The sequence below is a fragment of the Peromyscus maniculatus genome, chromosome 7 (assembly GCF_049852395.1).
Source record: "Peromyscus maniculatus bairdii isolate BWxNUB_F1_BW_parent chromosome 7, HU_Pman_BW_mat_3.1, whole genome shotgun sequence".
In the NCBI taxonomy this organism is placed as follows: Eukaryota; Metazoa; Chordata; class Mammalia; order Rodentia; family Cricetidae; genus Peromyscus; species Peromyscus maniculatus.
Window position 1 is genome coordinate 107739876 of NC_134858.1, and position 14569 is coordinate 107754444.

Genomic DNA, 14569 nt, shown 5'->3' on the forward strand with positions numbered 1-14569 from the left:
TTTAAGTTGGTCTGTCCTGTTCTAGGAAAGTCTACAGCATTAGACTGCAGTCTGCCCCATCCTTTAAGATTCTCAAATTCCAGGTCTTGCAGACAGTTCTGCATAGGTCAGTGAAAGTCAATGGTTATGGGGTAAACAGAAGCCTAAATTCAGCATCCCTCAGGAATCTCCTAAGCCCATTTCTGTTTACCAGGACCTCCCTTAATCTTTCCCCAAAATCAGCTCCCTCTGGCAAGTGCATCTAGTTCCGGTCAGTCCAGCAGTCTATATCAGCTCAAAGACCCCCAACCCGTGTCATACAAAATCCACTTGCCTGTCTGACATTTTACTCCCCGCCCCACCCAGAGATAGCATTGGCAGTTTGATCCCCAATAAACCCTCTTTCTTCCCATAGAGTGGTCCAGTTCAGTGGTCTCACTTCATCCTGGCTTACAGCAGGAGGTGAAACCTGGGCCAGAGCTGGAGTTGCAGCCTGAGCCTTGGTTTGGGCCCTTGGCCTTTAGTTGGCAGAGCCTGAGTCCCTGGGCTACATAGCCATGAACCAGTTTCGGAAGCTGGGGGTACAGAGTGGAAGCAGGATGAGAGAGCTCACAGTGGGACCCCTGGCATCTTGGACTGAGCCTCCTTAGATTTCACAAGGGCCTTGATAGTCTTAGCCAGTGCCTCCTCATTGTTTGCCAGAATCTTCTCCAGGCCCTTCCTGTTATGCTTCTTGTCAAAACGTATATTCCTCTTGAGGGCTGACCCCTTAAGAGAGCTTTGTGATCTGGTTTCTTTCTTTCTCTCTTCTCTCTTTCTCACTCTCTTCTTTCTTCCTTTTCTTTTTCTTTTTTGAGACAGGGTTTCTCTGTATAGCCTTGACTGTCCTGTAGATCAGATTGTCCTCGAACTCAGGGAGATCCGCCTGCCTCTGCCTCCCGAGTACTGGGATTCAAGGCATGTACCACCTCTGTCCAGTGTGATCTGGTTTCTATGCCAGTTGGGTACTGGGTGTGTGTGGTATGAAGACTTGGGCCATATTTTCACAACAACCTGTGGCTCCCAAGGGTCTCGGAACTAGAAGAAATTTTTTTTTCTTCCTTTTTTGAGACATAGTCTCATGTAGCTCAGGCTGATCTCAGTCTTGCCATGTAGCTAAGGATGACTCTGAACTCCTGATCCTCCTGCCTCCACCCCTGGAGTGCTGGAAGTACAGGTGAGTGCCTCACATTCATCTTTTTTTTATTTTCCTTTCAAATCATTGACTTTCTGGTATTTTCTTGTTGAATTTTTAACTTCTCCCTCACTAAATAAATGAGCTTGTCCCAGGCATCCTGAAGCCCTGCCCACTGGACATCCATTTCCGATGCCCAGGCCTGGTGTGTCGTGCATGCTTTACAGTTTCCATGCTGCCCAGCTGCCAGCTGCTCTGCCTCAGAGCCTCAGGACAGCAGCTCCCACCTACTCCTCTCCACTCCAGCCAAGTCCCCTGGCTTCTCTTGCCTACTTTTGAGCACCTTGTACCTTGCTCCCTAGGGTCTGGCAGGGTGGTGGGTCTCTGTGTGACCACAGTGGAGCCGTGGTGCTTCCCCATGCTTCAAGGATGTCTGTCCCTACGTTATGCTCCATGGAACCTGCCAGTCTCAGTCAAAAGCAGAGTTTTACCTGAGTTTTCTAAAGGAATAAATGAGACAAGAGAGACCCTGTGAATACCCAACCCAGCCCAAGCCCCCTTATTGCTTGAAGAACAATCCAGGCTTCCTGGAGAGGGAGGCAGAAAGAAGCCTTGGCCAGGACACACTGGGTGTGGGTGCGGCCCTAAAGTAGCCTTTGGCTCCCTTGGGACAAGGGGAGTCCTCAGACTCATCTGCACCTTCAAGCCCTGATCCAGAGCTCATATTCTGACTGGTTCATCGTCAGGGACCGAGGGACGATCACATTCAGTTGTGGGGCAGCTTGGCAGGGGCGGCAGCTCTCTGTGATGAGATGCAGTTGGCACCAGAGTGTGGGACAAAGGACTAGCTGGCAGGGAATCAGAGAGTCCCTTCTGCCACCAGCTCCGGCTTTCCGCTGGGGATGTGTAAGAGGATTAGGGCTCAGAACTCTGGACAAGGGGCTTTTATTCACGGGACTGAATTTTCATTGGCTTACAAAGCCCAAGTGGTGGGGGAGGGTCTGACCTCTGGTCTCTTTTGGGGGAACACAGAGAGCCCTGCCCCCCTCAGTGATGGATGGAAGCATCTAGCCCCTACCACATCTGTCTAAGGCAAAAGCTCCAGGGCCCAGGGGGCATCCTCTCCCTGCCATAGAAACAGAGCCAGTTACAGACTGGCAGGGAATTTCCTGAGTCAGCATCGGCTTCTGCAGGAATCAGAGTCCTGGAATGTCAGGGCAGCAGAGGCATGTTGCCACCATCCCATCCTCTGAACATTTGTTTGGGGAAACTGAGTTATGGAAAGAGGTTCTGATGTGTTGGGGTTCCTCTGTGCTGGAGCACTGGAGCAGGGACTAGAGAGGAAGGAAGGAACTGGGGCTGCCTGGGTCTTGTCCCCCATCTGGCACTGGGGCTGATCTGTGTCCACGATGGATGGTCTGTCTGGCCTAGCACCTCTACTAACTAGACCGATACAGCATGTGCTTGCCGGGTGAGCTTTTCTCTCTGTGATGGTGTTGAGCGTTGGATGCTTTGTTTATTGCTGAGTATCTGGTTTGCTCTCTAGTCAGTCACTACCAACAAACATTTGATTCACCTCCACTTTTTATCTATTACAAACAAATGTTATGAACATCCTCATACAAATCTTATTCACATAAAATTTGACGGTGGGAATTATAAAGGACCATGTGGCACGAGGGCTTGTTTGTTCTGGTTGTTTTGTGTTGTTTTTGAGACAGGGTTTATCAGTGTAGTCCTGGCTGTCAGGAACTCACTCCGTAGATCAGGCTGGCCTCAACTCAGAGATCCGCCCGCCTCTGCCTCCTGAGCGCCAGGATTAAAGGTGTGCGCCACTGGGCATGACTTTTTTGTTATTGTTTTTAAGACAGGGTCTCAAGTAGCCCAGGCTTGCCTCACACTCACTATACGTGACCCAGAATGACCTTGAAGCCCTGATCCTGCGGCTTCTATTTCCTAAGTATTAGGATCACGAGCCTGTGACCCCACAGCTCTTGTGTGGAGGTCAGAGGACTCACAGGGTAAGTCCTCTTCTTCTTCCATGTAGCTTCTAGGGATCCAATGTAGGTCACTAGGCTTAGTGACAAGTACCTATGACCACTGAATCATCTCTCCAGTACTGCACGCGCGCGCGCGCGCGCGTACACACACACACACACACACACACACACACACACACACACACACACTAAAATTTAATATCTTTCATATTTGCTTCGGTTTTTCCTAAAAAGAATTGGTACATCTCAGTGGTAGAGCACATGCTTAGCACAGGAAGGAAGGGGGGAAGCAATACATAGGAAATTAAGTCCTGATACTTGTGTCCACTCTTCCTCAGATATAAGTACTGACAATACTTTAATGTTGATTCTTCTTGTCCATGTAGTTAACAAATCCTGAGCTCACACTCATCAATACAATGTATACACTGGGAATCCAGCAATGAACCTGACAAGCAAAAAATTCCTCCCTTGGTGTCCACAACTAAATAAATACCTGAAACATATAGTATTATCAGTATAAGAAATGCTGAAGAAGAAAATACAGCAGGGAAGGGGGCATGGGGTGAGAGGTGGTGCATGGCTTGACATTTGAAATGGGGTGCACAGAAAGCTTTGGTTTCTGTAACTGTCTAACACATAACCCCCAGACTTGGCAGCTCTAACACAGCAGCCAGTTCTGACCTTCCTGGTGTCTGTGGCCAGAGATGTGGAATATCTCAGCTTGAGGCTCCGGCTCAGGGTCTCTCTTGAGATTGTGATCAGATGAGAGATGGAGCTGGGATGTTCACGTTGAAAATCACAAGTTTGGGGTCTGGCAATAGACACAGTAGGGGGATCCTTGGCATCTCTCACTGTCTCCCCAAGGTCTTTACATGTGACCTCTCCAGAAAAGCAGATTCAGGGCCAGACTTCTCTCAAAGCCTTAAGAGCACCAGGCAGAGATGAAATGCCTTTTACCACACAGCTTTGAAGATCTTCTGCTATGTTCTTGATCCAAGCACTTATATAATGTTGCCACATCTCGTGGTTCAGTCTGAAATCCAAGCTATCTGGAAGGCTGAGACAGGAAGATCACAGGTTCAAGGCCTACCTAGACAACTTATTGAGACTCTTTTTCCAAAATAAAAAGTTGAAAGAAGGATGAGGGATAGCTCAGCAGCTCAGCGATGGGGCATTTGCCCAGCATGTGTGAAACCCAGACTCAATCTCCCTTACTGAAAAATGTGTGCATTTATCTGTCTGTCTGTCTGTGTCTGTGTGCACATGCATGTGTGGGTGTGTTTTCCATAGTTTAAGGAAGAAAAAAAAACTATTGTAATCTTTTAATGAATGTCAATGTGAAGTTGTGGGACAAATATGTGGGTTGTTCTATAACCTGAGATAGTCTGTTGGCACAAATACTCTGTTTTTATATTTTGAAATGCCTTTTTTCACCTTCTTGGTTTTTTGTTTTGTTGTTGTTGTTGTTTTGTTTTGAGACAGGTCTTGCTGTGGGATAATCCTGTACATTGTGAAAATGTGCTGCTCTCATTAATTGTCTGATTGGCCGATAGCTAGGCAGGATTTTAGGGGCAGAGAGAATACTGGGAAGAAGGGCAGAGTCAGAGGAGTTGCCAGCCAGACACAAGGAGGAAACGGGAGGTGCAAGATGAAAGAGAGGTAGTGCCTCATGGCAGAATGTAGATGAATAGAAATGGGTTAATTTGCAAGGCAGTGGTGGTGCATACCTTTAATCCTAGCACTCAGGAAGCAGAGACAGGCAGATCTCTGTGAGTTAGAGGCCAGCCTGGTCTACAGAGGAAGTTCCAGGACAGCTAGGGCTGTTACACAGAAAAATTCTGTCTTGAAAAAACAAAAAGAAAAGAAAAGAAAAAAGATAAAGAAATGGGTTAATTTAAGTTGTAAGAGCTAGTTAGTGATAAGCCTAAGCTAGTGGCCACGCATTTATAATTAATATTGAGTCTCCATGTTGGTTATTTGGGAACTGGAAGGCTGGAAAGAAAAGTCCACCTGCAAGATCTTACTATACAGCCCTGGCTATCCTGGAACACTCTCTGTGGACCAGGCTGGCCTAGAGCTCACAGAGATCCACCTGCCTCTGCCTCCTGAGTGCTGGAATTAAAGACATATACCACCCCCACAAGCCCTCACCTTCCTATTATAAGGAGTGTTTTGCTCTCTCAACACTCATAACAACCATTCTTAAATCTATATTAAAACATTTTCTTGAGGCTGGAGAAATGGCTCAACTATTATGAGCACTTAACCTGTAGGTCCTGAAAGGTTGTTTTTTGATTGGCAGTTGGAAGGACAGGGTTGTTGTGGTGCTTTGAATGTAAATGACCCCCATAGGCACATAAGGAGTGACACTATTAGAAGGTGTGGCCTTGCTGGAGTAGGTGTAGCCTTGTTGGAGGACACATGTCACTGGGGATGGGCTTTGAGGTTTTTGATGCTCAAGCCAGGCCCAATGTCTCTCTCTTCCTGCTGTCTACGAATCCAGATGCAGAACTCTTGGCTCCTTCTCTAGCACCATGTCTGCCTGCATGCTGCCATGTTTCTGGCTATGAGGATAATGAATTAATCCTCTGAACTGTAAGCCAGCCCCAATTAAATGTTTTCCTTTATAAGAGTTGCCATAGTTATAGTGTCTCTTCACAGCAATAGAAACCCTAAGATACCAGCATTTGATTTCAGTTTTGTTTGTTTGTTTTGACAGGGCCTCTCTATGTAGACCTGGCTGGATTGGAACTTACTATGTAGACCAGACCTGCCTCTACCTCTGGAATTTTGGGATTAAAGCTGTATGCTATCACACCAGGCTAAGTCCTGTATTCTGTTTGTTTGTTTGTTTTAATCTATTTATATTTTAATGTACATTGGTGTTTTGCCTGCAAGTATGTCTAGATGAAGGTGTCAGATCCCCTGGAACAGGAGTTACAGACAGTTGTGAGCTGCCATGTGGGTGCTGGGAATTGAACCCAGGTCCTCTGGAAGAGCAGTCAGTGCTCTTAACTGCTGAGCCACCTCTCCAGCCCCTAATTCCTGTGTTCTTTACTATACGAGTCTGGAGAAGGATTTCCAGAACCCACAAAAAGCCAGGCATGGCAAGGTGGAAAGAGATGGATCCCTGGGGTTCACTGGCCAGCTAGTGACCTCCCTGGTGAAGTTCCAGGCCTGTGAGAGACTCTGTCTCAAACAGAAGGTAGATGGTCAGTTATCCTCTGACCTTCACATGATGGAGAGAGCAGACACCCACAAGTTATTCTCTTCCCTTGACATGCACACATCGTAGCAGGAGGGTGGTCACAACCATTCCCAATAAATAAATACATCAACAAAATAAAAAATATATAATTAAAAGAGATGTTTCTGGCCATCCTCAAATTGAATTTGAGACCAGTCCTGACCTACAAAAGCTCTTGTCTTGCTGGGCAGTGGTGGTGGTGGCGGCGGCGGCGGCGGCGGCGGCGGCGGCGGCGGCAGCAGCAGCAGCAGCAGCAGCGCACGCCTTTAATCCCAGCACTTGGGAGACAGAGGCAGGCGGATCTCTGTGAGTTCGAGGCCAGCCTGGTCTACAGAGTGAGTTCCAGGAAAGCCAGGGCTATACAGAGAAACCCTGTCTCCAAAATAAATGAATAAATAAATAAATAAATAAATAAATAAATAAATAAATAAATAAAAACAATCTACCAACATTAAAACTAAATGAAGAACTAACCACAGCTTTGATTGGTTTTCTTGTTTTACTAAGTTTCAGTAGATTTTCCTGAGTTAATATTTCCTTTGTTCTATGACCTTAGGTCCTAAGAGGACATTTAAAGAGAATATATCTCTTTATTTCTTTGGATAGGGTCTCATCTACCATAAGCGGCCCTCAAGCTCACTACATTGCCAAAGGATCTTCCTGCCTTTAACCACATGCTGGGATTACGTGTGTGCAGCACTAAGATCGGTTTTTACGGCACACTGAGGACTGAACCAGGACCTCTTGCATGCTAGGCTAGTACTCCACCAACTGAGCTACCCCCCACCAGCCTGTGTTTCTTTTCCAATGGTCATGAGGTTGACTGCGATGATTAGCAGATGTGGGACACTTCTTGACTATTAAAAGTATGAGGAGTCCTGAAAAACAAAAAACAAGCAAAGAGAAGTATGGGGAGTGGCATGGACAGTATATGATGTTGAATTACCAGCTGGCTATCACGGATCCTGGAAATAGCATTTTCATTTTCATAGCTCCATACTTCCGTAGATATGCTTGGAGGCCTTAGAAAACATGGCTCCTGCCAGGCAGCGGTGTGGCGCATGCCTTTGATCCCAGCACTTGGGAGGCAGAGGCAGGTGGATCCCTGTCAATTTGAGGCCAGCCTGGGCTACAGAGTGAGTTCCAGGACAGCCAGGGCTACACAGAGAAACAAACAAACAAAAAACAAAAAAACAAAAAAAAAAAAAAAGGAAGGAAGGAAACACAACGCCTTGTAGCTGAAGTTTCATCAACTTTTCTGGTATTCCCCACCCCACCCCACCACCACCACCCTGCCCTGTCAGCACAGAATACCCAAGCCCGGGAAGCCAGTATGGCCAGGTGCTATCAGGATATAGCTTAATAGCAACTAGACTTCAAGCAAGAAAAGAAGTCATCTATAGACCATGAAAATGCCCCAACCCAATTATCACAGGAGTCAGAAACGAGAGACCCCTAGGCCGTCACCATGGCCTCTTCCTTCCAAGATACCCAAAGCCTTCGGCTCCCTTAACCGCTTCTGCCTCCAAATCAACGAAGCCCTCTAAGAGGCCTCTACAGATGGAGTCATTTATTTCAGAGCTTAGAGTGGTGGCAGGCTCACAACACGGAAGGGCTGAAGAGGCATCTGATGTGAGCTAGCACTGTTCCTCCAAGTGCTCTGGCAGCTGCGGGGCCCCTCCTGCCTCCACCACCCCCGGGCCAGTGGCCACAAGCTCCTCACCCCTGCTTCCGAAAAGCCCATTCATGGCTTCTCTCAAGGTCTCATCCCAACCCTGCCTCCCCTGTCTACACAAAGCCACCCTTTCTTCCCAGGGATCCAGGTGGCAGTTGAAACTGAAAATAGTGACGTCTCTTCTTGTGGCCCCATAAAGCCCCCAAAGGGCAGCCCAGACTGGAGATCAGCGCCGAGGAGCCAGAGGAGGGTACCCGATCTTCATTTTAGCCAGAACTGAGCAGAACTCCCCAGAGCTGAAGGGCACCTTACAGACAGACCCTCTGGACTTGCAGACAAGACACAGACACGGTTCTTACTCTCAGCCAGAGCAGTGAAGACTCCCTGCCCTCCACCTTCAGCTGCAGGCCTGTGGGTTGTTGGACTTGTCTCCTGCTGTCCCCTCCAGGCCGCAGACTAGCTTAGGCCTGCACTTGGGCCTTTCCTCCATGATCTCCCTGGCTACTGATGAATTCCACTCCCAGGATCTGCCGCTTTTGCATATTTCACTGTCTTCGCTGCCAGGCAGGCTTCCACACCTCCTGGATTCCTGTTCCACCTCCTCTAAGGCAAGGCAGCCTTGCTGTTGGCTTCAAGGCCGTCAGAACTGCACACCCACCACTTTGCTCCCGCCTCCTCAGCAGCAGGATGCCCACGGCCCTGCCTTGTCTCCTCAGACCCTCTTCTCAACTGTCACTGACTCACCGTGTGAGTTCTGCCTCTCACCTCAGCGTGAGTGTTGAATCCTGAGACTGCTGCTCCCGCCACTTGACCAGACAAAACTGGGTAGAAAACTCATTCCAGGGGCTGGAGAGGCAGCTCAGTGAAATGCTGGCTTGCTTTGCGAGCATGAGGACTTGAGTTCCATCCCTGGTATCCCTGTAATCCCAGTGCGGGGAAGTGCAGACGGGGAGATCCTTGCAGTTCTTTCCAGCCAGCCTACCCTAACTGGCAAGCCTAAGATCCCCGTAAGAATTCCCGCCGCCTCTGGCAAGATGGCTCAGGGGGCAAAGGTGTCTGCTGCCAAGGTCAAGCCTGATGACCTGAGTTGGAGCTCCCAGGAGCCATATGGTGGGAGGAGATAATCAACTACTGTAAGCTGCCCTCTGACCTTCACACCCAAGTTATGATATGTAATAGGTTTTCTGTACCCCGGTAATAGATTTCTCCACTGATGCAGTAGCCAGATCAAGCCAGATTAAAAAGTAAAAGACCAGGTTTATTCTGAGCAAAGCGACTCCCGGGTGACTCCTCCAGCCCCAGAGATTGAGGCAGGGGAAAGGGCAGGAAAAAAAATCACATGGCTGATCTAAGGGAGGGAGCTTAAATACCCTGTAGACCTGGGGGGGATGACGTGTCCGCCACAAGCTGGGCTTGTGCCCAATTACAACACTTTAGGTGGGGATTGGGCAGCTGGCAGCCTCGGGGAAGGAGCTACTCGCCATCACCAAGAATACGGAACTGGACTTTTTGGCAGTTTTCTGAGAGCAGGGTTTGGAGAGAGAGAAATGGGGCTGAGCTGGAGACTCCAGCTGAACAATATACGCACACACACACACCCCCACACACACCAGTAAACACAGTAAACAGATGCAGGTCTTTTTTTTCTTTTTTTTTTTTTTTTGTTTCTCTGTGTAGCTTTGGAGCCTGGAACTCCCCCTGCAGACCAGGCTGGCCTCGAACTTGAACTCACAGAAATCAGCCTGCCTTTGCAGCCTGAGTGCTGGGATTAAAGGCCTGCACCACCACCACCTGGCTTCAGATGCATGTAATTAAAAAAAATTAAGAAATCTTGACTTAAAAAACATGGTGCTATGCTTGTAAGATGGCCCAGCAGGTAAGGGCACAAACCTGATGACCTGCATTTGATCCTGAGACCCACATGGAGGGAGTAAAGAACTGCCTCCTGAAATCTGTCCTCTGACCTCCACACATGTACCATGGATCCCCACATCCACCTCCCTAAAATGTAAGAAAAATTACCTCCTTGTTACATAAGAAAAATCTACTTGTCTGTTGGGTCACAGTTCTGGGAGAGGCTCTGGTTTTACCAGAACTCAGCAGTTTCTGATTTGACAACAGGACCCTGTCCAGGCCTTCCTACTTCTTTCTCACTCCAGAGTTCCCTTCCAAGTTCCTTTTCTCTTAGTCCAGTCATTGGGGGAAGACTGGCTAAAACCACTCCTCTCATTTTCTGGAACTCTCTCTCAAGTCTATCTTCCCCTGACTATACCAAAACGACCACAGGTAAGCCGGGCAGTGGTGGCGCATGCCTTTAATCCTAGCACTCGGGAGGCAGAGGCAGGCAGATCTCTGTGAGTTCGAGGCCAGCCTGGACTACCAAGTGAGTTCCAGGAAAGGCGCAAAGCTACACGGGGAAACCCTGTCTCAAAAAAATCAAAAAAAAAAAAAAACAAAAAAAAAAAAAACAAAAAAAAAACAAGAGGAAACCAAAACAACCACAGGTCTTTGTTTCATTCATTCATTCTTATGTTTATGTACTTACGTATTCAAGGTCCTACTATTCATTTATTCTTATGTTTATGTACTTATGTATTCAAGGTCTTACCATTCATTCATTCTTATGTTTATGTACTTAGGTATTCAAGGTCCTCCCAATACATTAATGAAAAAAAGAGACAAAAATCCCTGCTCTCTAGGGCTGGAGAGATGGCTTACAGTTAAGAGTATTTGTTGCTCTTCCAGAGGACCCAGAAGACCCAAGTTCCATTCCCAGCACCCAGGTCAGGTATCTTTAGTGTCCTCTGCAACTTCAGATCTAGGGGACCAAGGGGACCTGATGCCTCTGACTCCCAAGGCACCTGCCCATATGTACCACATACGTACACATAGTTTAAAATAATAAAAATAAGTCTTTTTAAAAAATTTTCAGGCCGGGCAGTGGTGTTGCATGCCTTTAATCCCAGCACACGGGAGTCAGAGGCAGGTGAATCTATGTGAGTTCTAGGTCAGCCTGGTCTACAGAATTCCAGGACAGGCTCCAAAGCTATGCAGAAAAATCCTGTTGTGGGGGAAAAAATTCTGTGGGGCTGGAGAGAGAGAGAGAGAGCAAAGGGGTTAAGGCATTGACTGCTCTTCCAAAGGACCCAGGTTCAATTCCTAGCACCCACATGGCAGCTCATAGTAACTCCAGTTCCAGGGGATCTGATGCCCTCTTGTGGTCACTGAAGGAACTAGGCACACATGTGTTGCGTGGGTTTACATGCAAGCAAAACACCCATATACACACATACAAGCACAAAAAAATTAAAATTAAAATCTGGCTCTCATCCAGCTTGCATTCGAGTGAGGACGGGCCATGGGCAAGTGATCTGCACTGTGAGATGGATGGTGATAATTTCCATGAATACAAATAAAGAATTGAGTGTGAGTGGTGGATGCTACAGGTTGGATTATCTATTAGAAAATGCTGGTCAAAAACAAAAACAAACAAAAAAGGAAAGAAAGTGCTGGGATGGAGGGTGGGGTCAACATGTGTGAAAGAAAGGGGCAAGAAACAGCATTGGATGCAGGAAGAATGTGGACGTGATGGGAACCTGAAAAAGTCTCAGAACGGTTCCGGAGCTAGGACCTTCTATCAGTGTCCCACAGGGAGTGGAAATAGTCAGTCCTGTAGCTCCAGCCCACTCAGTTACCAGATGAAAACTGTGACCTCAAGTGACACGTGCGGGACCTTGGGGAAACTGAGAGCTGGAGGTTGCCTGGTGATTGCTATCCCCACAGATGCCTTCTAAAGAGATCCGGTGGGCAGCTCCATGCCTCTCACATGATATATTCAGCAAGGACCTTGTGGGCTAGACCAAACTGAGTTCTATAGATGTAACCAACTGTCTTATCAAACAAGAAACACAGAAACAATGCAAAAGAGAAAGCCGAGAGGTCAGAGCTCAGAGCCAAAATCTCACCCTTCCGCCTGCGGTGTCCCAGCCTCCCGAATGAGGGAGCTCTTTCCTGTCTGTTCGTCTATTTAAAGTATTTTGTTCTGCCTTCTCATTGGTTGCAAACCCAAACACGTGACTGCCTCGTCACTGTCTGAATGCACAGCCCCCTAGGTCTTAAAGGCATATGTCTCCAATGCTGGCTATATCCCTGAACACACAGATATCTATGGGATTAAAGGCATGTGCCACCACCGCCACACTCTGTCTATGGCTCTAATAGCTCTGACCCCCGGGCAACTTTATTTATTAACATACAATCAAAATAATATTTCAGTACAATTAGATTACCACCACAGAGTTCACGGAAGTTAGCCCTGCAGATCGACGAGGAACAGGCTTAGGACAAGAGGTGTGGATGCACAGAGGCCAAGTGGCCCTGAATAGAAAAGGTGAGCTGCCAGATAGCAGGGACCGGATGGTCATCTGAGGCGTCTGGCTTTCACTTTGAGAGCAAAGACATGGACCACTGAGGGCGATAGAGAGCCTGTCACAGCTGTTTCTTAAATTCACAGAGATCCTCCTGCCTCAGCTTCATAAGAGGAGAGCTAAAGGTGTGGAGAGACAGCCAAGAGCATATAGTATTCCTCTATGTCCATTAGATCCAAGCTCACCTCCCTGAACCCCTGAACCTCGGAATCAAGTGGCTCTCAATTGCCTATACACATCTCTGGAGCGCGCGCACGCACGCGCACACACACACACACACACACACACACACACACGAGTTAAAAATAAAAAACTAAATATTAAAAAAAAAAAAAAAAAAAAAAGCCCGGCAGTGGTGGCACATGCCTTTAATTCCAACACTCAGGAGGCAGAGGCTCTGAGTTTGAGGCCAGTTTGGTCTACACAGCAAGTTCTAGAACAGCCAGGGATACACAGAGAAACCTTGTCTCAGACTCTTCCTCCCTCCCCCCAAAAAAGAGTCATACTAAGAGAGCTGGGTGGAGATTATAGGTGGGAGTCACACAGGCAGACATATGACCTCTATTTAATAAATCCTCCCGGTTTGTTAACTTGGCACCATCAGCCAGTGTCTGCTGCCCTCTGGTGGGCATGTAGGAAACGGCCCAACTTGCTTCCAGCTTTCTTGTAGCCAGCTGCGGGTTATGCAGGTTCACCTTCAACTCCATCCCAGACAGATGGCAGAAGCAAGTGCTGTGCCCAGGAGATAAAAAACGTGAAGAAAGGCACCAAGAGTGTTTGCCAGAGAGGTGAGTGCAAGGGCACAGCAGTCATGGGAGGACAGGCTTTGAAGTTGACAAGGCCCAAAGCTACGTCACCTTTATCATCGTTTCAGTATTGAGACAGGGTCTCATTGTGCATCCCTAGCTGGTCCGTCACTCTGTGTAGACCAGGCTGGCCTCCGACTCACAGAGATTTACCTGGTGCTGCCCCTGGAGTGCTAGGATTAAAGGCATTCCTAGCTATTCTGTTTTTGAAGATTTAATTTAATTTTATGTGTGCCAGTGTTTTGCCTGCATCTAAATATGTGCACCACATGTGTGCCTGGTGCCTGTGGGGTCAGAGGAGGGTGTCAGATCCCCTGGAAGTCAGGTGGATGTTGGGAACTGAACCTAGGTCCTCTGGAAGAGCATCCGGCACTCATCCCTTGACCCCTCTCTTTAGCCCCATCTATAATTTTTTTAACGTGTATGTGTGTATGCCAATGTGTCTGCCAAGTGTGGAGGCTTAAAGAGTCCAGAAAAGGGTATCGGATTCCCCGGAGGTGGAGTCACGAGCAGTTGTGAGATGCCTAACGTGAGTGAGAGGAACTGAACTTGTGTCCTTGGAAAAACAGCCAGTCTTAACTCGTGAGCCGCCTCTCCAACCCCCTGGATAGTCTCGGAGTGAAGACTGGAGCTAAGGAGGTGAGGAGACGAAGACAGTTCTTAGGACAGCGACACCGAGGGCCTGAAGTCTGCACAGCGTCACTCTCCAACTTGAGGGTATGAAGATGCTCCCCACGGCCAGGGAAAGACTAAGGGGGCAGAACTAGGAAAAGGAGGGAATTTTTCAACCTCATAAATCACAGCCATGAAAAACCCCAAACTAACATCCTATTTCATGGTGAAAAACCAACTGTTTCTCTTAAAATGAGAACATGACAAAGATGTGTGTGTTTTCACCATTTCCTGCCAATGCACTTAAGCAAGAAAATATAGCACCTCAGTGAGAAAGGGAGAGACAAAACTATCCTACTCACTGACACCATGGTCATTTACTCAGAAAATCCCATGGGATCTTTCAAAAGCTATGGGAATTAATGAGTTTGGCAAGGATGAAGGTGAATCAATATACAAAAATAGATCATAACTGGGGATGCATTTGCCTAGCTCATGTGAAACACTCCCTTGCAGCACATATCCAAAAAACCAAAACAGATGGCGATATGGCTCAATGGGTAGAGATATTTACTATCAAAGCCTGGTGACCTGAGTTTAATTCCTCAAATCCACAGAAACATAGGAGAGAGCAGGCACTACGAAG